Here is a 27,791-nt window from a genome sequence, read left to right on the forward strand (position 1 = left end):
GATCTCTCTCTACCTTTGGTGTTCCTTTACTCGCAGGCACCTGCCAGCCTTGCTCTCAGGGCCCATCTTCTGACAGCTCTTACTTTGCCTTTGTTTGTTCTCATAATTTCATAACCCATTGCAGATAAGATTTTTGATGTGAGAGGCAATCAGAGTGTGAAATTTACTGCCAGAGGAGGTTGCAGCCTCACTTACAGAAAACAAAAGTCATTTTTCAGGATTATAGGTAGGGATAAACTGGGTGTGTAATCTTTCTGTTGGTATTAACACATAAAAATAAGGCACATAGAATTATCTGAAATATAAAACCATCCATCCATCTATCATTTCTAAGATTCCTGTCTCACCTCTTGTTAACAATGGATAATAATGTAAAACACGTAGTGCAGCGCTAAAATTATATAAAATTCTAAATCGAAGCAAAGACAAAAAATAAAAACATAAACGCCTGAGGCTGAAAATTCGTAATAAAAATGACTGGTAAAGCCTTTAAAACATAAAGTAAAAACACTTAATATATATTCAATGTCCAATCAGACCATGCACTAAAGAGAATAAATGAATAAATGTTCAGTATAGGTGCAGGAAATTATTCATGATAGGTGACTCTGATAATCACAGTGAAGCATATAATCCGGCGACATGCAGGAAAATGGTAAAATTGCACACCAGATGCGCAAATTACATGCGCAATGATATCATCAAATAAACCAGAGGTCCCCTCTTTCCTGGAAAGGATGCAGCCTGGGATGGATAACCGCTTCCGTGGGTATGGGCAGTAGGATGTCACCTCTAGAGGTCCCCTTAAAGCTAAGCTTTTAGTGCATATTCTTTTTAGTGCATGTTCTGATTGGACATTGAATATATACTAAGTGTTTTTACTTTATGTTTTAAAGGCTTTACCAGTCATTTGTATTACAAATTTTCAGCCTCAGGTGTTTATATTTATATTTTTTGTCTTTGCTTGGATTTAGAATTTAATATAATTTTAGCACTGCACTACATGTTTTACATTCAATTTAGAAGGTTTTTATGGTTCCTTTTTAGTGTACAAGCTGCTCCATCTTTGAGCGCTCGCTGGGTCCCATCTTTTACAATGGATAATAATATGCTTGTGTCTTGGTTTATATTGGTAAACCATATCCCATTTGTAAATTGAATTTTTATTAAAAATAAAAAATAAGATTTTCTTTCCAACACTTTTTTTTTTTTTCTTATCCTCAGTTCTTTTTAGTTCTTATACTGTCAGCAAAGCAAAGTGCCTATATAAAGAAAGCAGAACTAAACCCATAGATTTAACTGTTTCACAAACAGTAACATTCAAGGTATGCTTTAAATGCTAGCTGTCACAGCTGCTTGTGCTCTTAACCAAACTGTCAAACCATCAAATGGTTGGCGTGATATCTGATCACATGTGCCATACCAACTGCCAACTGCAGATCAAACAGAAGCTAAGATGACAGCTTCCTTGTCTTTAAAGGATCAGAGGGTTTAGTTCCACTTTAAAGTGGATGTGGGATATCAGAGAAGTTTAGCCCCCAAGTATGTTTTGCATTTTCAAAGATGCCTAGTGAGCCCCCATACAAAATATCTTTGCTGGTATAGGGTAGACCTCATTGGCTGACAACCCCCCCCCCCAAAAAAAAACTTACAAAATAGAATTCATAAAGCTGACACACCAGGATAAGAATATGTATTTTAAAAAAAGTGATAGTTATCCAAGGCTTGGAGATCACCCTCTGTCCTTTTCTGTAAGGTTCATCCTACTTTGACCATCCTGATGTTACATGAAAAAATGACCAGTATTGTTAATGATACCCATGGTAAATTCTTGAAGATCTGTCATTCTTGGTGGACATTCGAGTTTCCCAATCTTTCTCCATTGGGTTTGGGGACTCACTAATTTTTGTGGGCTTTTGGGGCTGCGGGAGAAAAAAATCTCTTTTTTCCTCCTTGATTTCTGATTGTGTATTTCTCTTCTTTTTTCTCTCTCTCCTTCTCTGATTTTTTCTCTACCTCTTTTCTCAGGTTAAATGAAACGCCATTGTTTTACTGCTAGTACCTACTGTTTGATCACTCGGGCATTGCTCCTGAACCATGGAAGCCACGAAAGAGCTTTGGCCTCTAGGCGGCATTATATTGCTAATACTGTTCTTTAAATGTTTGATCATCGCCTGTTACACTCCTTATTGGTGGTTTATTGTACGGCACCCCTGTGAGGGCGAACAGCTGTTTGTACTACTCAGCGTTTCAATAAAACTTTTGACAAAGAAAATAGTGACAGTTATTTTCTGCAGAGTGCAATAGAATTTGAAAATTGCAATCACATGGGTACATTAGAGAGCCTTAGTCTTGTGTTAAAGCTTTGTGAATTGAGCCTATTGTTATCTGTATTGTATTTTTAATGTGATCTGTTTAAATTTAATGTGATCTGTATTAGCAGAAAAGGGGATGACAGCTATTCAAAGCTCAAAGACTTGATCTCTCTGCATGAAACATGTTGGGTGGAGACCAGAGATTTTAATGGTACATGCTTTGTTGCATGCTATGCTCTTGAGATGATTTGTTAATGTATTGCAGTTTTGTACACTTTAAATAAATAGCTTGAACTTTATCTGCACTATTTGTGCACCTCTATTCTAGCAGGATATGACCACTTACATATCTACCAGAAGACTTCAGTGATTCTGATCAAAGTGGATATCTTTACCTGTTGTTGGAGTGGAGGAACATTAAGGATCATGGCTGTACAGCTTTAGCCTGAAATAATATATCCCACAAAGCAAATATTGGCCTCTATTTCATCATGAGGTCAAAGTATCTGGTAAGCTACCCTTCTTGCACCAGGCTGGAGGTCATGTTTTTACAACACTGGTGTAATTTCATTGCATTAGCTGCATAATACTGGATATTGAGATTATATAGACTGCAAATCATCTTTTTTGCGCAAGTGGGTAATCATTGTGACTTTTATTAGTGCATACATCTGAATTAGACAAAGTTTAAAAAAAATTAGTGCTGAGAGAAATATTCTTTTTTTATCCTAATTTTAATCAATAACCTGGGGAATGTTTACAGTAAATAAATGAACCATCCTTATTGTAATTGGCTATCAAAGGTTTACTGTAAGAAATGTATGTTTCATTAACTGGGTACACACCCACACACATGGGTTCACATGTGTATACAGTTAAAGTGTTACTAAACCCACAACAGTAAAATCAGTTTGTATATGCAGTAAAGCATGCTTGTTATACTCACTGTGAAACCTAAGGGGTTAATCCTCTGCATTGCGTAAAAATACTGTTTGATCCTGACTTCTCTGACCCTCCCCTTCTTCCAGTGCCTCCCTCTTATCTCCTGATAAAACATATCCTGTGGAGACACTCTGCACATGCTAAGTTTGGTGTGTATTGCTAGAGAGGGTTTTTTTGTTTTTGGGAGAGTGCATGTGTTCGGCACAGGGCCAATCAGCACTGCCCAGATAGAGGTCAGGGGTTCTGCATCCTCCTAGAGCAGAAAGAAAACTCCTCCTACAAGCTTTAACATGTGCTCGGCTGGATACAGATAGAAGTCACAAGATCTAACTGCTGATGAGAAAAGGTATTTAGCAGTTTATATTTACTAAAATAATTGCACTTCCATGTTCTGTGTACTGTGGGAGACCAGATAAACTTAATGCAGGATCATGGGTTTAGTAAAACTGTAATTTAGTGTGTTCTTAATGCCTGGTACACACAATGAGAATAATAGTCGAATGATCGTCCTTTTATTTTATATTTGCATGCTACTCTCATGTTGAAAATTAATAGGTTACTAGAGTTCTGAAAATTGTTGTAAGACAGAATACAACTTCCCACGATTATGTAATGTGTTGTACTGTAATGTATTATTTTGGTTTCAAGCATGCAAAGTCTTGGTCACTCGATTTTATACATACTGTACTGGTTACACAAAAATCGCTTGTCCCTTCAGATAATTTTGCATGAACTGTCATGATTGGCTCTCAAAGGCTGTGCACTAACAATCAGATTATCGGACGATCGCTTCGAAAAATAACTTTCTTCCAATTTTATCATCACGTGTACTAGGCTTATGTCCCTGGCATTTTTCTAATATGTTGCAATCTCTCAAACAAGTAGCCTTTCTTTTTTTTTAAATTTCTAGATATTCATATGACATATCTTTATACAGGACAATAGAAATCAGGGGTGGTAACATATGGTGTCCATGTACTCTAAAGATGCAAAGAATTCTAATTTCATTTTATTATATCCCCCAATACTTATGGGCCATGCTCTTAAAAGAATAACTTCCAAGTGTGAGTAGAAAAAGGAAAGCATGAATAATACACATTCATTTTATAAAAAAATTTTATGTACACTAACTTAGGTAAAAATGATGGGATTCTGTTGAATTATCTAAATTTTTAAACAGTCTTAGAAGAAGGCAGTAATGGAATTCTATACAAATACCTGTAAATGTTACATTTATTTGTGCTACAAAATGTCTAGTTCTGTTAAAAGCTAACACTGGACAGCAGACGCTAACTGGCAATTTATATCAATTCTTCAACAAATTATAAAATAATAAGCACCACTGATGTTTCAGTGGAATACCCAGGGGTCAGATTGGCATTGAGAGTGCAAAGTAACAGCCGGCAGATATCAGAGGCAAATCTGAGACAATAAATCATAAATTGTCAACCTGAACCTGATGCCACTGGTAATTACTACTTTGTACTCAGCATGGCAAGAACAATTCAGTGCTAAAAGGAGAAGCAGCTATTCTTGTAATAAAGATGTAGGATAAAAATATAATTGATAACCAAGGGTACGGTGTCATATTTTTTTCTATTGATAATACTGTATGGCTAGTTCTTATGTAATGCTCCAAATTACCACCTAGAACATTCTTTTGAAGCTAATGATATATCAAAACTGAATTAAGAAGGAGTCATTTCTTTAAAAACATTTGAGCTTTTGCTGAAAAGTTAAGCTATCTGGAGTTTAGTGACAAGATCTTTGCTCTTCAGTTCCCAAGTCTATACACAGGTCACAACAAACAAGAATTACCGGTACATTTCACACTGATGGTTTTTACATTTATTTTAAAATATGAAGACAGTAACTGGAGGAATGTAATTAATTAGCACATATTATTATTAATATTTATAAATATAATCACATGCTATACACTAATTTAGATGTTTTTATTTTAACTATAATTATATTCTATTAATTATATATGAATAATAATATAAATATCAATAAGAAAATTATGATGATGCAGCTGCACATGATTAATAAATGATATCACTTTATATAAGTATAAATAATAATACTAAAAATAATATTCGTAGTAGTAACAATGTAATTAACCCTTTCTAGCCGGCACCTCCCGGCCCTTTAAGGGGTTTCTGACTCTGGGAGCTAGGGTGAGGTTTTGGGTCATGTGACCGCCGTGATTGGCTGTCATGGCAGTCACATGATCGGAAAGGCCCCGATCGCAAAGAAAGATCAGGACCTTTCCGTGGGATGACCGACACATGCACTGGGCGTCTAGGCCCAGCCGCCAAGAGGCTTCATATTATATCCAAAAATCAAAAGAGAATGGGAAAAGTGCACAGAACTTTAGCAGGGAGAGACTTTTATTTGCCACAGTGATTATGCACATATGTACTATAAAATACTGTAGTTGTGGTGAACAGACCTTCTCCTCTAGTTTAAATTCATCACCACTAGGGATGAGTCAAATGCATCTGAGTTCACTGAACACTGCTGAAGTCCTGAACGTTATTCTGAACCCCTACCGAAGTCAATAGGAGACAAATCTTCATAGGGTAATTTCACCTTCGAGAACATGTTACATGTTCCAATTGTTCCAGCTCCTGCAGCTCTCTCTGATTCTCTCCCCCAATCCTGCCATGACGGCAGGCAGGAAATCTTCTCCCTGCACCCTCTGTCACAATCTGAAAAGTGTGCCCATGCAGGGATCCACTCACATGGTCACATCATACATTCATAGATTCTAGATTGTAAGCTCGAAAGAGCAGGGCCCTCGATCCCCTCATGTTTTGCATTGTATTGGTATTGTTCTGTCACATGTTCTGTTCCCCTCTGTAATGTACAGCGCTGAGTGAACTGTTGGCGCTTTATAAATACTGTATAATATTAATAGTATAATAATAGAGTTCTGTGAATGAATAGAATAGAAGTACTGACAGCTTTTGCAACTGATGGCTTCTAATTCTCAATGAACTGTGATGGAGATAGTGAGCATCCTTGTAGTTCATTGCTTCTTCCTGGACTGAAGTAACTGCCTGCCTGTATTGGAGGTATGGTCACACAGCTACACCTACAGTCTGCAGAAGCCTAAAAGTGAAACTATGATCTTCTGATTGTGGGTGCAATGCTTTCCAGGTTCCTAAGAAAAAAAAAACAAAAAACTGTAAATGCAAATTTTTGTACCTGCAAAACAAAATGTGCGTTTATTATTTTTTTAAAGGTGAACTTATCCTTCTCCATCCATCAGTTCTGGCTGTTTTCAAGGCCAATAGGCAAGGGATTGTGAAACAAATGGCATAGGCGCTGTGCACAGACATGGGGGATATGTAGTAATAAAAACGTTTTAAAAATCCTGTTTGCCTGGGAGCAGTGATTTCAACAACATTTAAAGAGAAACACTAAAATATGACCAATTCCTTTAAAAAACATTTTTGGGAAATGCTCTAAATCTGCCTGTGAATTGGCACACCTGTACAATGAATACAGTGTACCACAGCAAAACTGACATTCACAAAGAAAAAAATGCTATTTAGCCACTTGAAGACCAGGCCTTTTCTGACACTTATTGTTTACATGTAAAAATCTATGTTTTTATAACCCCATTGTAAATCCCAAACATTATATTTTTTTTAATTCAGAGGCCCTAGAGAATAAAATGGTGGGTGTTGCAATTTTCTTATGTCACATGGTAGTTGTGCATCGGTTATTCAGACACCATGTTTTTGGAAAAATACACCTAAATGAATTTTAATGCACAAAAATACAATATACTCAATTGTTTGGTAAAATATAAAAGATGATGATACGCCGAGTAAATAGATACCAAACATGTCATGCTTTAAAATTGTGCATGCTAGTGGAACAGCAGCAAACTATGGTATATTAAATTATCCATAAGCATCGATATAAAAGCCTTTACAGGTTACCACTCTAGATTTACGCAGGAGGTTTGGTGCTAGAATTATTGCTCTTAATCTGATGTTCCTCACATGTGTGGTGTGATTGCTGGTTATGTAGCGATGTGGAACTGGCACATGCTTTCACTGTGAGCATGAGGGAGGGGGCACTTTAAATTTTTTTTAATTATTTATTTTGTTCTTTTATTTTTACACTGTGCCTTTTTTATTTATTTATTTATTTATTGTGATCAACTTTACTGCTATCACAACTGACGCACAACATCCCTTGTTATAGCATGGGCAGTAACAGGTACACTTTACTGAGAGATATGGGGTCTAGTAAACCCAGATCTCTCCTCTGCCCTTAAAAGCGTAGGGTCAAACCAAGATTGGTATGAAGCGATGCTTTTTTCAAACCAGTGATGGTTTGTTTACAACTGGCAAAATAGAAAGTGACAAAATACTTGCTACTTTCAGTTTTTTAGACCATAGAAATGATCAGGGCTGTTTCGGTCACCAATAAGCTTTATTGTTAGCTGGAGGAACCATCTGCTGAAGTCCTGGGCTCCCTGGTGGGATGGGAGAGTCCAGGAAGATTGTGGAAGGCGTTGCGAGGAAGGGAGCTCCTTCCCACAGCTTGTAAAAGCAATCCAGCGTCTATTTAGCCGCTAGGGTTGCTTTTACAAAACAGAGCATCAACTGCTGAAATAAACAACACCAGGATGATGCCTGTGTCAACCAGCCTGTGCAAAAAGCTGTCACATTCAGAAGCTGTAGTAATACTGCGGCTAAATTTACTACTACCCACTGCTACTGAAATTTTTCACTGAATTTCAAAAAGACAAAATTCTACTAAAACTGGAGCACTCAGAACTTGGTGCAGCTGTTCATGGTAGCCAATTAGCTAAATTAAGCTTTAATAATAACATCTGGAAGCTGATTGGTTTTATGCAGAACTGCACCAGATTTTGCACTCTCCATTTTAGAAAATCCACCCATTGATGTTCTTCAGTTCTGTGACTCATGACATTTTTGAACCATATGAGTGTTTTCTTTCACATTGACAGCCTCACTTCCCCTCTGAACTAGGGAATAAAAGGCCTAATTCCTGCATCAGCCAGTCAGTAAGGTAAGTACATGGATTCTTCCCCAATGTAAAAACCTATATTGCCATATCATGTGTATTGTGGTTACAGAGAACTTGATAGAGTGTAGAGTGTGTTAGGGGGAAAGGTGGCAAACTACAAGAGTATACACTCTCTACTTCTCAATACTCATTGAAAGAGAAAACCTTCTTTAGATAAAATGCCTTAATATTTTAGTCACTAACAATCAGTTTCCTACTAAGCATGTCAAAAGCTGAACTATTTTGAGCAAAGATTTGTTTTGAGAAAGCGTGTTGTTGTTTTAGTCCCAAGAGCTGAAAATGTATTTCCATACTAAAAGCACTTCTTTGGAGAAAAATAAAAGGGTTGTTTTTAAAATACCTTAATGTCAGTCCCAGGAGCTGACAATTATTTCCATTTAAGAAAATGCATCGCTGTTTTAGTTCTAGGAGACATCAAGAGCTGTTTGCACATACATACACTTTATAATATTTCTAATACATCTGAATTCCCAGCTATCCTAAAAGGCAAATCTCTGACACTGGTGGGTAGTGTTGAAGCTAGGCACGATCTCTTTTTAATTATTTAACTATCTCTTATTAATTGGTTTACATGAAAGTTATATCGTCTACAATTGGCGGTATATATACTGGAATTTTAATTTTTTTATACTAGTAATGGTGGCGATAAGCGACTTATAGTGGGACTGCGGCGGACATTCTGACAGTGGGTGGGAACTGACTAAGGTGTCCGTTTATGACACACAGAATAGCTGCGATTCAGAGGATCGCAGCTATTCTCTGGTCATTCACAGTTTATGACACCCAGGAGAATATGTTTAGCCCTTCTCTGGAGATCTGTGTTCTCCCTCCAGATTCTCCAGCCCAGAGCTGGAGAATCGGAGGGACCGCAAACTAAGCAGCGATAATTTACCTCTGCTTAGTAAACTGATCTTTTACTGTAATCTCGCGAGATTATAGTAAAATCAGCCGTTTTCCAGAGTTTGTAGACCGTTCTCCCTTCGTTTGGAGAACTGATCTACATATGCTTCATAAACGGCATTCACAGGAGAACTGTGTTCTCCGAGAATGCCGGAGAACTGAGCAACGATCTATTACTGCTGGTTCATAAACGGACACCTAACTGTCACTGACATCTCCAGTGACACCAATACAGTGATCAGTGCTAATAAAAACCAGTGACACTGTACTAATGACACTGGGCAGGAAGGGGTTCAAATCTGGGGAGATCAAAGGGTTAACTGTGTGCGTTGTGAGTTTTACTGTGTGCTGTGTTTTACTTGGGAGACATTCTGTTTTGTAACTCTCTGCTGTGCAGAGAGATACAAAACAGCATGTCTATGCTGACAGGAGAGAGTCCTGTGTTGTTTACACACAGGTCTCTCCCCTGTCAGCTTTACCTGATAATCAGCGAGTGCCGGCCAGGAATCGCCAGCCGGGACCAGGTGATTGACATCCCTAGCCGCCAATAGCGGCGTGGGTATGGCAGCGTGTGCACATGTGCCCCTACCCAGAAATGCATATCATGTATATATACGTGATTTTGAACAGCCTTGCCGCCCTATAGCAGTGCTTTTGCTATAGGGTGGAGGGAAAGTGGTTAAGGGTTGAGACAGCCATTTACAAGGACAGGAGTGCTTACATTGATCAGATTTTATTCATTTTTGTAAAACCTTTAACACAAAAGTAAAAAACTTTGTTGCTGTAAATGCTTGATAAGTATTAGCTGGAGTTTAGCTTTAAATTGTTAGTCTCTTATGTAAAGTCCAATCTAAATCTATTAGTCCATTTAGTACTACCTTCTCCAATGATTAACAATGCTGCTGTACAAGAGTGGCTACATTGATTCTCAATGTAGGAGTGAATATATCCACCCTAAGACAGGAGGTGGGTTGCTCACAGATCACCAGATGAAAATAATAGAATAAAAGCTTGATAAAAGAAAACTAATGCAGCCACCACATCCAATGATTAGTAAGCTTCTGCAAAAGGTTAAAATTCCCTATACTGGTGGCACCTTGCAATGTCAGACTGCTGCTCTCATACATAAGCACCAGCCTGGGTCTCCAGCAGTCTGACACCTTCCTCTTCACATTTCTCCAATCATCAGAATTCAAGGTTCTTGAGCAGGTTTATTGTTTGGAGCAATGCGTAGGGGGCCATGTTGGACCACTGGAGACCCAGGCCACTGCTTGAGTGTGAAGGCTCAGGCTGGGAAAGGGAGAGAAAGCTCATGGAAGCCATTCAGTTGTGTTACACTGCTCATGTGCTAAAAAGGGATATCATGATAGGGGTAGAGATCAGAGAGAAAGAAAGATGAGCTTATTAGTTTGCTGGTTGGTCACTGATGAAGCACAATGGCTGCAGGGATAAGACCTAACTGCAGGAGAAATATTTTGAGTTTCCTGTTCTGCCAGACAGGGCTGTGCAGTGTGGCAGAGCTGCGTAAATCTTAGGATGGGATGGACAGAAATACAAAACCTTTTGCGGGTAAAACAGCTCCCTGATATGTATTTTGTTTGTGCATTTAGCTCATTGTCTGGTGTTCATCTTGAAGAACCACAGATCTGATAAAGCACACATTCATATATAAACTGAGATGTTCTCCAAATCAAATCATAATCATAACCAAAATTCCTTATCACCAAAAAAAAATCTTCTTGGCTGTGAAGGAGATTTGTCAAGTGTTATTTGTAAATGATTCCACAACGGTGTTGCTCGCAGCATTTGCCTCAGCTTCCGAAACAAACCCTTATATGAATTGCATATGTCTATGAAAAATTGTATGGCTTTAAAACCAGTCTTACTTCATATTAACATTGTGTAATGATCTCTAGTTCTTTAAATTTTTCCCTATCTTAAAGAATCTATCTATAAATAAAGAAAAAAAATAAAAAAAATATTTTTATTTAAGTCACACTTTTATGCATGAAACTACTTCAAACTCCACAGATTCCTCTCTTGTAGTTGAAATGTAATTTTTAGGCAGTACAAATATTTTTTTGCAAAAGGTTTGCAAAACATCTGTCAAAAAAATGTCTATATTCTTGTAAATGGATTGTTTTAGTTTGTTGATGCATGGACATTTTTGGTGTTTGGGGAGGAGCAGACAATTGCACAACTTGTTTTCAAATTCAGCATATGCTATTATCTAGTTCTTCTGTCCCATTTTGCACCACTGTGCCCTCTAGACCTTACATGGCTTTTTGGTGCTTGATTTCTTCTGTGCTTTTCCTTTTACCCACCATATTACCTACCGAATCACTACATATGTTTATATCTGTAGCACCCTCCTGAATGGGTGCTAGGCTACGTAAATGTAGCTCTTCGCTCCACTGTAATCAGTTGATCTGTATGTGATTATTTTGGTCCATTCTGTATTTTACAGGCTGCAGTTTTGATTGATCTTCCCTGAATTCCAAAACACTCTAGGTTGTTCTGGGACATAGGTGTGGAGCTAGGTATATAGGCAGCATTAATATTTATACTTGCCCAGTCAATCGATGTGGGAGACTGCACAGATGGCTGCTGGGAAGAACAGCATTTTCTTTCTACAAGGAATTCTACCTGTTCAGGTGTGTGGGGTGGTGGTGGCTACTCCTTACCTCAAGTCACTGTTCATTGAGGTCTAAGCTAGGACTAGGCTATATGTCAGTCCTGCTTTGGAGTTACTTAGATCTCTGCTCAATCATCCCATCAGAGGAGTTTTGAAGAGTGTCATGAGTCTGGTTAATCTCTCCCTCACTGGAGTATGCCTGTGGTTCTGGAAGAAGGCATCCAATTACCTGAAGGACATGATCCGATATTGGGAGTTTGTGCCTGTTAGCAGGGAACTGTCCCTTTGTAAAGGAGCTGGTATTTGTTTTAAGTGGAGACTGCTCTCTTAGAGTCCCATACCTGGCTTAACTGTTTTGGCTCCAGCACTTGGGACTTTAGTTCCTCTCCTGAGAGTTACCAACCAGCCCCCTCTAGGTTGTGTTTGCTAAGCTTGGGCTAAGTAATTTCTCTTTTGAGAGATTCATACAGTCAGCCATTTTAATTTTAATTGTGGTAGAACTGTTCTCTTAATCTCTCACAGTGGATTTTTGTTTCTGAAGTATCCCATATTACCCTACACCCCATCCAAGTTACCTAAAAAAAACTGCAAAAAAGATCCCGCTAGGGCTAGGCAGTTCATTGAGCCGATCAAAGTGAACATTGCTGTGTGCCTGACTGCCTCTGCACTACATGGGTAAGAGCTTGGGTACTATTCCAGCAGCTCCTTTGGGGGTGAGTGCTACATACTCACCGAGTTACTATTTTCTCATTTGTCTTCAGCCACATTCCATTTCTCAGATTTCTTTCTCTTATCTTTCCCCTGTTAATAGCTTAGCCCATTTAGCATCAGCTTTTTTTAATAAATTCTTGCAACCATCCTCTATGTCCACTCTGTATAATCATCCATAACATAATCCTTCACCTATGGATCATGTGTTACTTTATATCTCTTTTTCATTGAGATATCTCTTTCAAACTGGATGAATAGCTTCTGTGCTTAGGATGGGATCAACCAGGATTCTCACATCTGAAAAAGCTATGTGCTCACAAGTCTCTTTCTATTTTTTTAAAGGTCTAGAGCCATCACTTTAATGTCATTTAACCTAAAGAACCACTTCATATTTTCTCAAATCTCTCTTGATGTAAAGTTTTTACTGGATTTCAGTGCTCTTTTTTAGTTCTCTATGGGCTCTTTCACATTTACAGTGCCATCTGAAGAGCAATTGTTTTCAAAGAGCATTTGACAGGCAGTGAGTAAGTATTATATCACCTCCTCACAACCTAAATGAATCCTGCAATATCACATTCCCATGCCACACATGGTTGTGGTGCTGCGGCCATTAAACTTGGTTAGCTAGTTTGACGAGTGGTGCCACTTGTCGAATTTTGTCACAGCTGAAGCCGCAGCCCCAAACCATCATGGCCCCAACACGTGTACAGACCTCTCCAGCTGTATTGTGACAGCTTCAGTGGGTGGCCAGGAGACAATAAATTCATGGTTCAGCCACCCGTTTTTAATGCCACTTGCCACACATCTGAAAGAGTCCTTAGATAAACATTATCTTAATATCTTCCTATAAACTCCGGCACCCGAATATACCTAAAGATAGTGTTTTTACTATTGGGCACAATCCTTAGCTTAGTTCCTTTAATTAAAACTACAAAACTAACTGTCCCCTCTACTGTTATGACAGACTTGCCTTTTTAAGTTAGCCTTGACTGTTGCTGGGCTGACCATGGGTCTCATATACAGAACTCTGTATGTAAATTCCCTTACAAACAGCTAATGGACAAGCCTCCTCATGGCCACCTAAATCACATGAATGAAAACATTTGCATATGTACACATCCCAGTTAAGAGCTTTCAATCAAATGGGACTTTCATTGCTTGACTGTAACACACCTAAAAATGCATATTCCCATTGTGGCTCTGAAAAATAAAAAAGCAGGGGAGAGAAACCCTGCCCCAAGCACCAGGAACCTCAGTCTTCAGCAGCAAGCAGGTGTGAATCTTCCCCTTTATGATGAAGAAACTCTAGCATACCTGCCTTTATAGTTGTATATTTCATCCTGCTATTCATTTAATGCAGATACATTGCCAAAAATGCTGTTATCTTTTAAATGACATTAAATATGAACACTCAGCATGTCAACATGTCTTTTCACTGCTCTTGCCCCATCCCAACATAATGCATCATGACAGAGGGAAAGAAAGATAAAAAGAAAGGAGAATTGACATGAAAGAGGTCCTTTTCAGAAGCACTGTGGCAAGTCTGCTGAATGGATTATATGTAACTCAAATTAAAAGAGAAGTATGGGATACAAAAAAAACAAATATACATACTCATCTATGTAGATGGAACATTAATCCGATGTTGCTGCTGTCCCCCACAGGCTCTACACTGAGAGCTGAGCAATTAAAGACCACTGATCACTCAGTCCTCAGGTCAACTCTGAGCAAAAAGCTATGACTGTAAGTGACCGCTCTGTTCTCCAGTCCCTCCAGCATGCCAGGCTGTACAGGGAGTGCGAACAGCTGGCACACTAATATTCCATCACGGTGCTGACCAATTAGAAACCATCCAGCCTATACTGTCATCCCTGCAAGGAGAGGAGAGAAAGCCACAGGAATTTCAAATCTCCACACCTATGAAGTGACTTCCTCTCCTCTCCTTGCAGGGAAGACAGTACGAGCTAGATGGCTTCTCATTGGTCAGCATGGTGCTGACCAATCAAAAGCTGTCTAGCCCATACTGTCATCCCTGCACTGAGAGAAGAGAAAGCTGCGGGGATTTCAAATCCTCAGATTTTCCTTCTGTGATAGCATGGGATCGGTGAAGGAAGGTTTCCCGTACTGCTCTTGTGTGAGCTATGACAAGCCTGGGTTCACACAGGAGCAGTGGGAAAACCACATGCAATTTGGACAAGAATCGCACCACATTCTTGTTCAAATCACATGCTCTTCATTGCGGTGCAATTTGCTTCCATACATTTTGTATGGAAGCAAATTGCATCACAAAGCATCGGTACTTGGTATTGGCAAGTACTTAACCAAAAATCCGTACTCGTACTAATCGATCAAAAAAGGGTATTGGTGTACCCCTACAAAAGAGCTTTGGCTATACTTCTCTTTTAAGTTACATGAGCTTACTGAGTTTAAAGAGACAATGCCTTAATAATTAAATTTTGTGGTAAAAAAAAAATACAAAAAAACAAAATATTTATACTACTCCTCACTGGTACATGCCAGTTTTCACTCTCCACAGCTAGAGCTACCATTTAGAATCTTCAGCATCTGCTGCTTTTGGATATGTTGGATGCTTGCACCTTTCTGCTTGCCCACTCTGGTTACTCTGGTAGTGAAAGTCCAGACCCAGAAGTGTCAGATGCTGAAGATTCTAGTGGTAGCTTCAGCACTGACAGAGAGTGAAGACTGGTGCCAATAGAGTTGCTAATGGCAAATATTATAAATGTATTTCAAAAAGCTGTATTTCAATAATTTTTTTAATATTAAGGCTGAGTTTTTTTTAACAAAGTTACAAAGTTTATATACGTTGGATTTGCACTGATTTTACTCTATGTTTGCTTTTTAAGTACTTCCCCGTCTGTTGAAACTCTGCACACAATAATCAAAAAGACGTACACACCCTATTAGAAATTGAGGTGGTCGCCGCTGAACGGGCTGAATTCTGATCGGTGTATGGCTAGCTTTATACCTGCTGAGGTCAGAAAGTTATGACCAGCACGATGAAATTAGAGCAGTTAAGATGTACTTTCTTTAAATAGATAATAAAAATCAACAACACATAAAATTATAAATAAATTTTAATGGAGCATAGTTTTGCATAAATTCTATTTTTTCTACGACAGGTGCATTTTTGTAATATTTTACACATCCTTTTTGAGATCAGTTGCTGTTTATAAGGCCATGTTTTATGCAACAGCCCATGTCCATGGGCAGTTGTTATGTCTGATTCACATTGTCTGAAAATAAATCAAGGGACAACTTGTTTTGCATTAGTGGAGAGGCAGGAAGCCTCTTCATTTTTCCTGGCAGTGGGATATTAGGTCAATGCTTGACTGCCCAACTAAAGATAATAGAATAGCAATCTTATAGCAAAAAATGGTTATTCCACTTGCTTTTAATTTCTATCAAAAAGCGTACCTTGGTTCTTCAAAAGGATTACTTTAATCGAAGCAAGACTTGTCCACATAATATTTTAGCTAGGTCCACACTTCCAGGCCATACTATACATATTGAATAAATGTTTCTTTAATAACTCAGCACATTGCATATGGTAATTCATGTAGAGCAACCACTTCTCTGTGGTTCTGATGACAGCTGGTCTACACCCTCACATTTACTACCCAGATCATAGCCAAAACCTTGCCAAATTCACAACTTTTCTAATAAAATGGTAGCCTATGCTCTTCACAAATGCAGAGTTACATCCAGTTGGTTTATACGTATTATTATTATTACTTATGAATGTGGAAATTTATTATATGCCTCATGTACATGGGGCGTTTGGAAAACTCTTCTAAACGATGGAAACTGACTGCTGGAGAAACGTAGGTTAAAAAACGTCAGTTTTGCTGCATTTGCATAATGCCTTTAGCCGCATTTATGCACGTTTGCATTTCGAAACCTTTTAAAAGATAACCTCAGGACACCTTCCCAAATGCCCAGAATCCACTGAAAAATAGTAAATTCACTAAAAAACGCTACTAAAATACCCCAGGAGTTATTTTATCAAGTCATGTGGTATTTTAGTAGTGAAAAGCATGCATTAATGTTTCCCCTGTCAGCGAGATTCCCACTGACAGCTGAATCTAAAAGAAAGAATTGCCGGCAATTAAAAAATAATAAAAAAAACGGCATGGGGTCCCCCCTCACATCCATACCAAGCCCTTCGGGTCTGGTATGGACCTTGAGGGGAAGCCCCACGACCAAAATTTTAAAAAAAAATGGCGTGGGGTTCCCCCCAAAATCCATACCAGACCCTTATCCAAGCATGCAGCCTGGCAGGTCAGGAAAGGGGGGGGCAAGCAAGTGTGAGCACCCCCCCTTCCTGAACCATGGCTACGTCCTAGCTTGTACAACTTTTGTATTAGATCATAATGTGGAATTGTATCAAATGCCTTGCTGAAATCAAGATATGCTATGTCCTCTGCACCACCCTACCCAAAACATTGGTAATATAGCCAAAAATTCCAATCAGATTAGTTTGACATGATCTGCCCTCGATAAAGCCATGCTGCTTTGGATCCAGTAAGTTGTGTGTTTTTAAGTGATCACTGATCCTTCTTTTCAAGAGTGATTCCATTAACTTGACTAATATTGATGTTAAACTGACTGGCCTGTAATTGCCAGCTTCTACCCTGCTGCCCTTTTGAATAGGTACAATATTAGCTGTCCGCCAGTCATGTAGAACTTCTCCTGTTAGAAGAGATTGATTAAAAAGATCAGTTATTGGTCCAACAACTATACCTCAAAGTGCTCTTAGAACTCATAATTACTAGAACCAATATGATTTCCCAAAATATTATTGTTATTATAAATTTATTTCTGGGAAGACTGAACAAAAGTAATTGTTTAAGTGGTTTTCTACATCCAGGTCTCCCTTAACATAAGTGTTGTGCCCAGTTTTCATTTTAGTGATCCCATTGTATTTTTTCTATCACTAATGTGTAAAAAGGTTTTATCTCCTTTCTTAATAGATTTAGTAATTTTCTCCTCTTTCTGTGCTTTGGCAGCACTGATAATGTGTCAGCTACACCTCCAGTTTCCTGGAATCTCCTATATGCTGATTTTTTTTCCTTTACTATCCAGTAATAGTACTGGATGTGAGGTAATCAGAAGAGGTATTCATCTCTTCTGTTTTCTCTTTTGCAGTCAGTGCATCCATTCCCACTGCGAGGTGGGCTCGAAATTTCTGTTGTAGTGCAAGAGATACTGGCAAATGTGTAGAAATACTGATAGATAGATAGATAGATAGATAGATAGATAGATAGATAGATAGATTATCCCACATGATTCACGATAGAGTAGCATTTTCTCCAGAAAAGATAAGCATTTTAGTCATTTTGTTATTTTTTGTACAGCCCACCAAAATCGTTAATATAGATTATGTTTTCAAAATGGAGTACATGTCCACTTCAACAATATCTTACCTTTTTTATTTTTGTAGAGCCCACCAAAACTCTTAACATTTTTTTTAATGGAGTACAGGTTGATCAGGTTGACTTTACTTATACCTTACAAATAGTTTTAGTATGTTTTAATTATAGTATACTGTTTGTATCACCAATGTGGAGTTCTGCAGGCACTGTTGTATAAGCCCCAGTTGCCATTTCTAATAATGTATTGCAGGAAATGCACTGCTTTGCCTAGAAGTTTGTGCACTTAACTTGCTTGTCACATCTTCTCTTGATATGTGATGTAGACACATGACCCTGTTGGTCCCTAAAGCTCAGTTCAGACCTTTGAAATATCACTTGTGACTGTAAATATAACAAAATAAGATGATTTACCATCAGGTCAGCATAACCCTAGCTTTGTGTGTAAAGTAAAATGAGCTGCTACTGAGCTCTGTCTGGGACTAGGGGGAATGGCAAATGCATATTCAAAGAAAAGGTCATGTAAACATAAATGCTCTATATTGGTAATTAAATATCAAATAACACTGTCTAAGTGTTATGTGCCTAATAATAATATCACCAAAATCACCCCTAGAATAGTTTAAAGATTAAAGCCAACATACACCTTTTCAAACATTGTACCTATATTATGTGTCTTTCCCTCACTTTTTTCAATCACATTTAGAGTAGAGCTAAATGTTCACAAAGGAATACTTTGTTTTTTGAGGCACTGTTACAGAAATACTTTAAAAATGTATCATCTCCCTGTGCTGTTCACATCCCGAATGTGTTAGTGTAGCAGAGTGTCTATTCACTCGCCATGTTCAGGTGCAGGTACATGCCACCTTAATTCATTTTCCTGCAACTCCATGGGTTCCTGGACATGTACAGGGAAGTAGGTTCCTCTGCTTCCCTCACCCAACAGCTCAGAGAGGCCACATCTGTAGAGGCAGAAGTAGCTGGACAAGTGATCTTCATTGTCAGAACTGGAGTGCAGTCAACTATGCCAGTACCTAATAGCGCTCAACTTCTCCAGAATGTCCAACGTGTGGGAAGCACATTTCCAATTGTTACCAGAGCACTACAGTTCCAATGGCGTGGCCCTTTGTTCTTGGACCTTTGATCCCTCCAGCTGTTCTCCTGTGTTACCAGAGCTACCCTACACTTCACTGAGAGAGTAGCTGTGTCGGGGATCGCCGCGCCGCTGGGCTCGGCGCAGGCGCAGTACACCGCCCTGTGCAGGGACGCGGGCGCCGGGACCTGGCCGACCGCGGCAACCAGGTTTGCGCATGCGCAGTAGAGACCACAGGCGCGCGCCTGGCACCAATGACAGCGCAGGGCGGGATATTTAAACGGCCCTGAGCTGTCATTCAGTGCCTTCTGGTCTCTTGAATCCTGTGTACCTGTGAAACCTGTGAAAGTAAGTTGCTGACCCGGATTGTGCCCTGACCTTGCGGTTTCTCCTGTTCTTGACCCTTGCTTGCCTGACCTCTCTCCTGAATGCCCCCTATTGGATCTGACCTGCTGTTGCTGACCTGGTGTGTGACCCGACTATTCTTTGCCCGCTGCTCTGTACCGCACCGTCCCCATAGTTACCGACCCGGCTTGTATGACCTTGCACTTGCTCAGCCATCCATCCATCCATCCCTCTCAACGGGGTCTCCAGACCTCCTCATACCTGGCTCTCTCTCGTGGGAGCCCCTGGCGAATACTCCTACCACTGACGGGTGTCCTCAGTAGTCACGACCTGGTCCCAGGGTACTCCAAGTCCATCCCCACCATCAGGGGCCCTGGTGAACAAGTACTCTGGGGCTTAGACTCCGTACGCTGGGAACGTCCGATCAGTGGAGTGCTAGTGATACCGCCGGGCGGTCCCTTAAAAGCTGTTTGTGTTCTGTACTGGTATACTGAAGCAGTGATTCCCACCTACACTCTCTGTTGTTATCCAACCCTATAGAGCAGGGGTCTCCAAACTATGGCCCTCCAGGTGTTGAGGAACTGCAATTCCCATGAGGCCTTGCAAGATTCTGACAGCCACAGGCAAGACTCCCAGAGGCAGAGGCATGATGGGACTTGTAGTAGTTCAACAGCTGGAGGGCCATAGTTTGGAGACCCCTGCTATAGAGACTATGCTATGCAACAACATTACTCCGATTGATCCACAGAGAAACTGCTTTGATGAGTTTATGTTTGTGCAGCTTTCATAATCTGTACAGAATTATTCTGCAGTGTATGCTTGCTCTTTGCTATCCTGAACCTGTTTTGCATTATTCTTTCAAACTTTGCATCTGTTTAATAACCTACACATTGCAGTCATATTCTGTCTGGTCATTTTGCAGATTACCTATTTTGTTAGCATTTTGGTTTTACAGACAAGGTGGAACAATTATTATCATATACAGTATTATACTGTGATTAGTAGTCTTGTCACTATGTGGTAGTGTTTAATCCTTGTATAATGTAATGTTATTCCTAGTGGCATTACATAGTTATGATATTCTTTCCCATCTCTGTCTTCCTGTTGTTTTCCAATAAAACAAGAAGGGTTCAGTCACATGTCCAGTACCATCATGACTTGTAAGAGTCATATCTACAGTAGCACTTCATGTGGATAGCCAGCCATTAGCTGTTGTATTTTACAGTTTCACAATAATGACTATGGTAGAATGTGCCAGCGCACTGTGCAGTGGTGTGATTGTGTGTAGTCCAACTCAGGAACAGGGGCGGAGTGACCATTTGGAAACTTGGGTCAGTAGGGGGCCCCATGAGATGCCCCTGGTACCTTTTTCATAGGCTTTTTTGAGTTTGCGCAAGGACATAGGGGCCCCATGATCCCCTATTGCCCGGGGGCCCCATGAGTTGTCAGTCCGCCCCTGCTCAGGAGTGTATTGAAAAATTTGGCAATGTTTCAACTGAGCTGTATAAGCGTTGTCACCGCAGTGCAGGACAAGAAGTGTCTGTGAATATCCCTGCTGGTATGATTCATTGAAAGCAGGACTATTAAAATAGCACTACACTTCTAAGTATAGGCTGGCATTATCATACAAACCTTTGAAGAAGACTAAGCTTAGTAGGACAGACTTTCACTTTCTTTATTACTGCCTTGTACCCTGATGCACTGTAATCTCTTCTAATATCTATCCTTCCTTTATACACTAATATAGCACAGTGTTGTGAAAAAGTATTTGCCCTCTTCCTGATTTTTTTTTTCTTTTTGCAGGATGTTAGGATTCAGATCATTAAACAAATTTTAATATTACACAAAGATAACCCAAGTAAATACAAAATGCAGTTTTTAAATTATTTCATTTATTATGGGAAAAACTGTCCAAACTTGCCTGGCCCTATGTGAAAAAAGTAATTACCCCTTAAACCTCCTGCTGCATAACCCAAGTGCACTTGAGCTTGAGGTCACAAACTGATGGCCAGACATTATCCTTCAGGATTTTCTAGCAGAGTGCAGAATTTATGGGTTCATCAACTATAACAAGTCATCCAGGTCCTGAAGCTGCAAGTCAGCCCCAGACCATCACACTACCACCACCATGCTTTACTGTTGGTATGATGTTATTTTTATGAAATTATGTTTTAGTTTTATGCCAGATGCGGGACGCACACTTTCCAAAAAGTTCAACTTTTCTCTTATCAGTCCATAGAATATTTGCCCACAAGTCTTGTGGATAATCAAGATGTTTTTTGGCGAATGTGAGATGAGCCTTTGTGTTTTTATTTGGTCAGCAGTGGCTTTTGCCTTGGAAATCTCCCATGGATGTAATTTTTGCCCAGTCTCTTTTTTATTGTTGAATCATGAACACTGACCTTAACTGAGGCAAGTGAGGTCTGCAGTTCTTTAGATGTTGTTCTGGGTTCTTTTATGACCTCTTGGATGAGTTGCTGTTGTGCTCTTGGAGTAATTTTGGTAGGCCGGACACTCCTGGGAAGACTTACTACAGTTCCAAGTTTTCTGATACATGTCAACTACTTTGTTTCTCATCTGTTCTTGAATTTCTTTAGATCACGGCATGAAGTGCTGCTTTTTTAGATCTTTTAGCGTGCTTCACTTTGTCAGACAGCTTCTATATAGGTGATTTCTTGATTCAGCAGGTCTGGCAGTAATCAGGCCTGAGTGTGGCAAGTGAAATGTAACCAGCTGTCACCCGTCCGCCATCTGGCTATAGGCCAGGCAGCTTGTCCCTCCGGGTGGACGCCATATAGCATCCTTTCCGGAACGCGTATTGCGCATGCCCACAGGGCCGCGCTGTGGGGCGATCTGTCACCGGCCGTGTACCTAGGACACGGCTGATGGCAGATCTGTGTACTGGCCCCGTTGCCAGTACCATGTGACCTGCTGTGACCAATCACAGCAGGTCACATGACAGTTGTATACAATAGATGGCTTCCTTTTATGCCATCCATTGTATACAAGTGTGTCTAGCTGTGAATGGTCACAACGATCACATGCACAAGATGGGCCAATCACAGCCCAGCTGTGTCAAGTGATTAGCTATGGCCAAATCACAGCTAATTACAAAAAGAAAAAAACCCTGAATCAATCGATTTCATTCAGGTAAATGCTTGCAATAGTAATTCTTTGCTATAAGCAAATTGTGTAAAAAAAAAAAAATACTGATCACTTCCCCAAAGTAATACAATGTTACTATGGTAACATTATACTACTTTTGTCATAGTGCAATATGAAAACAAATCTTAAAAAAAAGAAGAAAATGTAATTAAAAATAAATAAAAAATGTTAAAAAAATTATCAATCTTTTTTTTTTCTTAATGTCACCAGTCAGTGTCCCTGATCACCGCCATGCCAGTTATATGATGATGCTGTACTGCACTGCTGACAGTATGTAAAAAAAAAATAGTGAAAATAATTAAAATTTTTTCATTTTCCGAAAAATGACAAAAAAAATTACACCTTCAAAAAGTCGCCATGCCTGTTATGAAATACGTCGCTCTGTCTACTTTGCAAAAAGTGGTCATTTGGGGGATATCTGTACTGTCCTGACATTTTTGGACCTCAAGAAATTAGATTGGGTGTCAGTACTTCAGGATTGATAAATTTTCAGATATATCCCATAGTATGTGAACTTTATAACTTTCCTACAGACTAAATAATAAATACTAATTTGGGTTATTTTCACCAAAGACATGTAGCAGAATACATATTGGCCTAAATTTATGAAGAACAATTATTTATTTGCAAACTTTTAAAACAGAAACAAAGAAAAACTTGTTTTTTTTCAAACTTTTCTGTCTTTTTTTGTTAATTTAGCAAAAATAAAAACCCCAGTGGTGATTAAATACCACCAAAAAAAAGCTCTAGTTGTGTAAAGAAAATGATAAAATTTTATTTTGGGTACAGTGTTGTATGACCACGCAATTGTCATTCAAAGTGAGACAGCACTGAAACCTGCAAATTGGCCTGGGCAGGAAGGGGGTAAAAGTGCCTTGTATGGAAGTGGTTAACTCGGCTTTCCCAAAAATGTGGTTGATCACAGTTCATTCATGATTTAGCAAAGGGGGGGGGGGGGTGCAATTACTTTTTCACATAGGGCCAGGCAGGTTTGGACAGCTTTTTTCCCTTAATAAATTAAATAATCATTTAAAAACTGCATTTTGTATTTACTTGGGTTATCTTTGTATAATAATACATTTTGTTTGATGATCTGAATGATTTAAGCATAACAAATATGCAAATACAAAATATCAGGAAGATGGCAAATACTTTTTCACAGCACTGTGTATATTTTTCTATCTTTTATACAAATTTTGTAAATGTATAAATATGTAAACAAAACACTCAGTATGTTTCTTCCTGCAACAAGCCTGATGACTTTGGTGGTGATTGTACTTTGAGGTGGGATAGGGACGGGAGTCAAGGTGCAGACTAGCTGTTTCCTAGGCATGCAGAGCTGTTAGGGATCATTCATATATCATCATCTGTCTTTCTATGTTAGCCAAGAACTTATTCTGAACAATTCAACACTGTGCTTGGACAGTGTACATGCATATTACATTTATCTGGACATTTTTCTTTCTAAATGCACAGATACATTGAGTTGCCCACTCAAGTTTCATCCTAACATTTCAAGACACAAAGGTTCTCATGCATAAACATCTGATAACAAAATAGTTCCTCATACCCATAAGAATAAATCAAGTTCTCTTTTTCATTCTATTGTCCATACCTGTAAGAATACAAGTCACTTGAAAAAGATTCTCTGAAAGGGTCATCTCAACTCCTGTATCTAAAGCAGTGACTAAGGCCTGGACCTTGATCTTACTATAGGCATATATCTTTGTGCAACAAGCTATTATGGGGTGCTATAATGTTAAACTGAAAATATGATAGGGCCTAGAATGGTTGTTATGGCAAAAAAATTGTCCTGTCTTAAGCTGCTATGCTTTCTGCCCAATATAATACAATTAACATCATCATATGACTGGTGTGGCGGTGATCAGGAATACTGACTGGTGACAGTATGTTAAAAAAAAAATTACATTTTTAAAATTGTTTTAACTGTTTTAAATTTTATAAGTAACAGCTGTGATTACTATTGTGTGCTGTAATTGGCCCACAGCTAACACATGGTACAGGGTGCTGTGATTGGCCCAGGTACAAGTTGATAGATGTGGGGCAATCACAGCTTTACTATAGGAATCAAAGCGGTTACAAATGAAATTAATTCATAACATCTTTATAGACATTGTGTTCATGTGATCACATAGTGGTTGGGTATCAGGAGCTGCAAAGCACTGTGTCTGGTGAACACAGCGAACGTGGGAGTGTCATGCTGAGTGCCCAAGGGGGACGCACCAGTGCGCTTGTGCTAAGAGACATACAGATACGTTGCTTAGCCTGCTTGTGCCACCCGCCTGCAGTACATGTACTGTGGGTGGTTCGGAAGCAGTTATTCAACAGTCTACATATGTGCACTTCCTTTCAGTTCAACACTGTCTTGGGCTATCCTAAAACTGGCCTTAGATATTAAAGTGTGGAAACCCTGCTGTATACTTTGTGGGCATGAAAGGACTGAATACTTTGCAGGAAATAAAGACTCATGAACTGCAAGAGGGAAGCATGATAAGTGTTCCCAAGCAAGACTGACAGCCACAGGCATGACTCCCAAAGGTGGAGGCATGATGGGATTTGTAGTTTCACCACAGCTGGAGTGCCATCATCGACTACCCCTGCCCTAAATACGCAGGAGAAGTACGAACATTGGATATTTTACCTCCTGAAGAAATTGTATTTCTGTTTGTCCACCCAAGTATGAAATTTCAATAGCTCTGCCACCCAGTTTTGTCTGGCAGGACAAAAGACCCAATTCATTGCTGCAGTTAAGTAACACTTGCATAAGTGTTTTGCTGCTGTCTATATTCTTTCTCATTACTGTGATGGTGATCAGAGTCGTTGGGACAAAATTAGGGGGAAATCTCTCCAGTGGGAGCATAAATCTGATAGAAGTGCTAACCTCTCACCACTCCATCCAAAGAAAAAAAAATAAAAAAGGTAAGCTGGCATTCCAGTTATATATTAGAAATACTGCAATTTACAAACTTTACAAGCCTTTAATAGAAATACAACAAACAGGACATGATCCTTACAACTTCAGTAAGCATCATACAGTTAATAAAACACAATAACACGCTTTTCCCCCAAATTGATGGCTTTTTGCCAAGTAAATTGCAGGTTGTTCAGACCCCAGTTTGTTATGTAATAATGAGTAGGAGGCATGCTTCTGAAGGTTTACACAATAAATGTATCCTTGCACAACCTTTGCATTTGAAAACGGCATTGCAGTAGTAATTCATGCAATATGTATTAGGCTTACTTCCACTTCAGAGAAAAATTTAACCATATGTGACAGGGTATAGCAAAGTCACTACAGGACCACCTGCATGGTCAACATACATTTTAAAGGTACAAGCCAGTCCAAATTTAAAATTAAGGCTCAAAAGCTACAGAAAACACACCTGTTTAGGGCTTCCGTGTTTCATCCAAATAAAACTACAATGCAGTAGGCCAGTGGTTCTCAACCTTTCTAGCGCCGCGACCCCTTAATACAGTTCCTCATGTTGTGGTGACCCCCAACCATAAAATTATTTTCGTTGCTACTTCATAACTGTAATTTTGCAGTAGGAGGAATAGTGCCACGTCATTGGTGTCATTGGGAGGAATAGTGCCCCATCATTGGTATCAGTGGGAGGAATAGTGCCCCGTCATTGGTGTCAGTGGGAGGAATAGTGCCCCTTTCATTGGTGTCAGTGGGAGGAATAGTGCCCCTTTCATTGGTGTCAGTGGGAGGAATAGTGCCCCGTCATTGGTGTCAGTGGGAGGAATAGTGCCCCGTCATTGGTGTCAGTGGGAGGAATAGTGCCCCGTCATTGGTGTCAGTGGGAGGAATAGTGCCCCGTCATTGGAATCAGTGGGAGGAATAGTGCCCCATCATTGGTGTCAGTGGGAGGAATAGTGTCCCATCATTGGTGTCAGTGGGAGGAATAGTGCCCCATCATTGGTATCAGTGGGAGGAATAGTGCCTCATCATTGGTATCAGTGGGAGGAATAGTGCCCCATCATTGGTGTCAGGGGGGGGGGAATAGTGCCCCATCATTGGTATCAGTGGGAGGAATAGTGTCCCATCATTGGTATCAGTGGGAGGAATAGTGCCCGATCATTGGTGTCAGTGGGAGGAATAGTGCCCCATCATTGGTATCAGTGGGGGGGAATAGTGTCCCATCATTGGTATCAGTGGGGGGGAATAGTGTCCCATCATTGGTGTCAGTGTGAGGAATAGTGCCCCGTCATCGGTATCAGTGGGAGGAATAGTGCCCCATCATCGGTGTCAGTGGGAGGAATAGTGCCCCATCCTTGGTGTCAGTGGGGGAGGAATAGTGCCCCATCCTTGGTGTCAGTGGGGGAGGAATAGTGCCCCATCGTTGGTGTCATTTGGGGGAGGAATAGTGCCCCATCGTTGGTGTCATTTGCGGGAGGAATAGTGCCCCATCGTTGGTGTCAGTGGGAGGAATAGTGTCCCATCGTTGGTGTCAGTGGGAGGAATAGTGCCCCATCATTGGTATTAGTGACACCAATGATGGGGCACTATTCCCACTGACACCAATGATACTTACCTTGCAGACCCCTGCTCCAGCCTGGGCTCGCTCGCTCCCTCCCTCTCCCATGGTACCGACACTTACCTGTCAGATGTCTTCCTTCTCCGGCCGCTCTCCTCCTCTTCACTCGCGCGATCTTCGCGGTGCCGCTCGGCTCCTCCTCTCCAAGCTCCACCTCCTTGCTGGTGATTGGCCGCCTGTGTGCCTCTCCTGAGCTACAGTGCCGGCGGCCAATCACAGGCGAGGATTGATCTCGAGGTGTGTCCAGATGACAGGGGCGGCATGTCATCCCGCCCACACCTGGAGACAGCGGTGGCGGCGGCGGCGGCGAGGAGCGGTGTCTCGGTTCCTAAGACCATCGGAAATATGTGTTTTCCGATGGTCTTAGGCGACCCCTGTGGAAGCGTCGTTCGACCCCCAAAGGGGTCGCGACCCCCAGGTTGAGAACCGCTGCAGTAGGCCATCCAACTTTCTTTTGACAGCTTTCTGGGAACAGCTTTTGTTTATCTATTCCTAAAGCAAGGGAGATGTTCCTAAAGACACTCTTTGTTACTTGCATGTATGTATACAATTGTCAGTACACAGATATTTCAGCCAAAAATCAGAATCAAATCTGCTTTGGAAGTGTGAATCTATCAGTGATATATCAAGCAAAGAAAGAGAAGAGGACTGTCTGGT

The sequence above is a fragment of the Staurois parvus genome, unplaced genomic scaffold (genome assembly GCF_062004578.1).
Source record: "Staurois parvus isolate SC_StPar_1 unplaced genomic scaffold, SC_StPar_1.0 ptg000361l, whole genome shotgun sequence".
NCBI lineage: Eukaryota > Metazoa > Chordata > Amphibia > Anura > Ranidae > Staurois > Staurois parvus.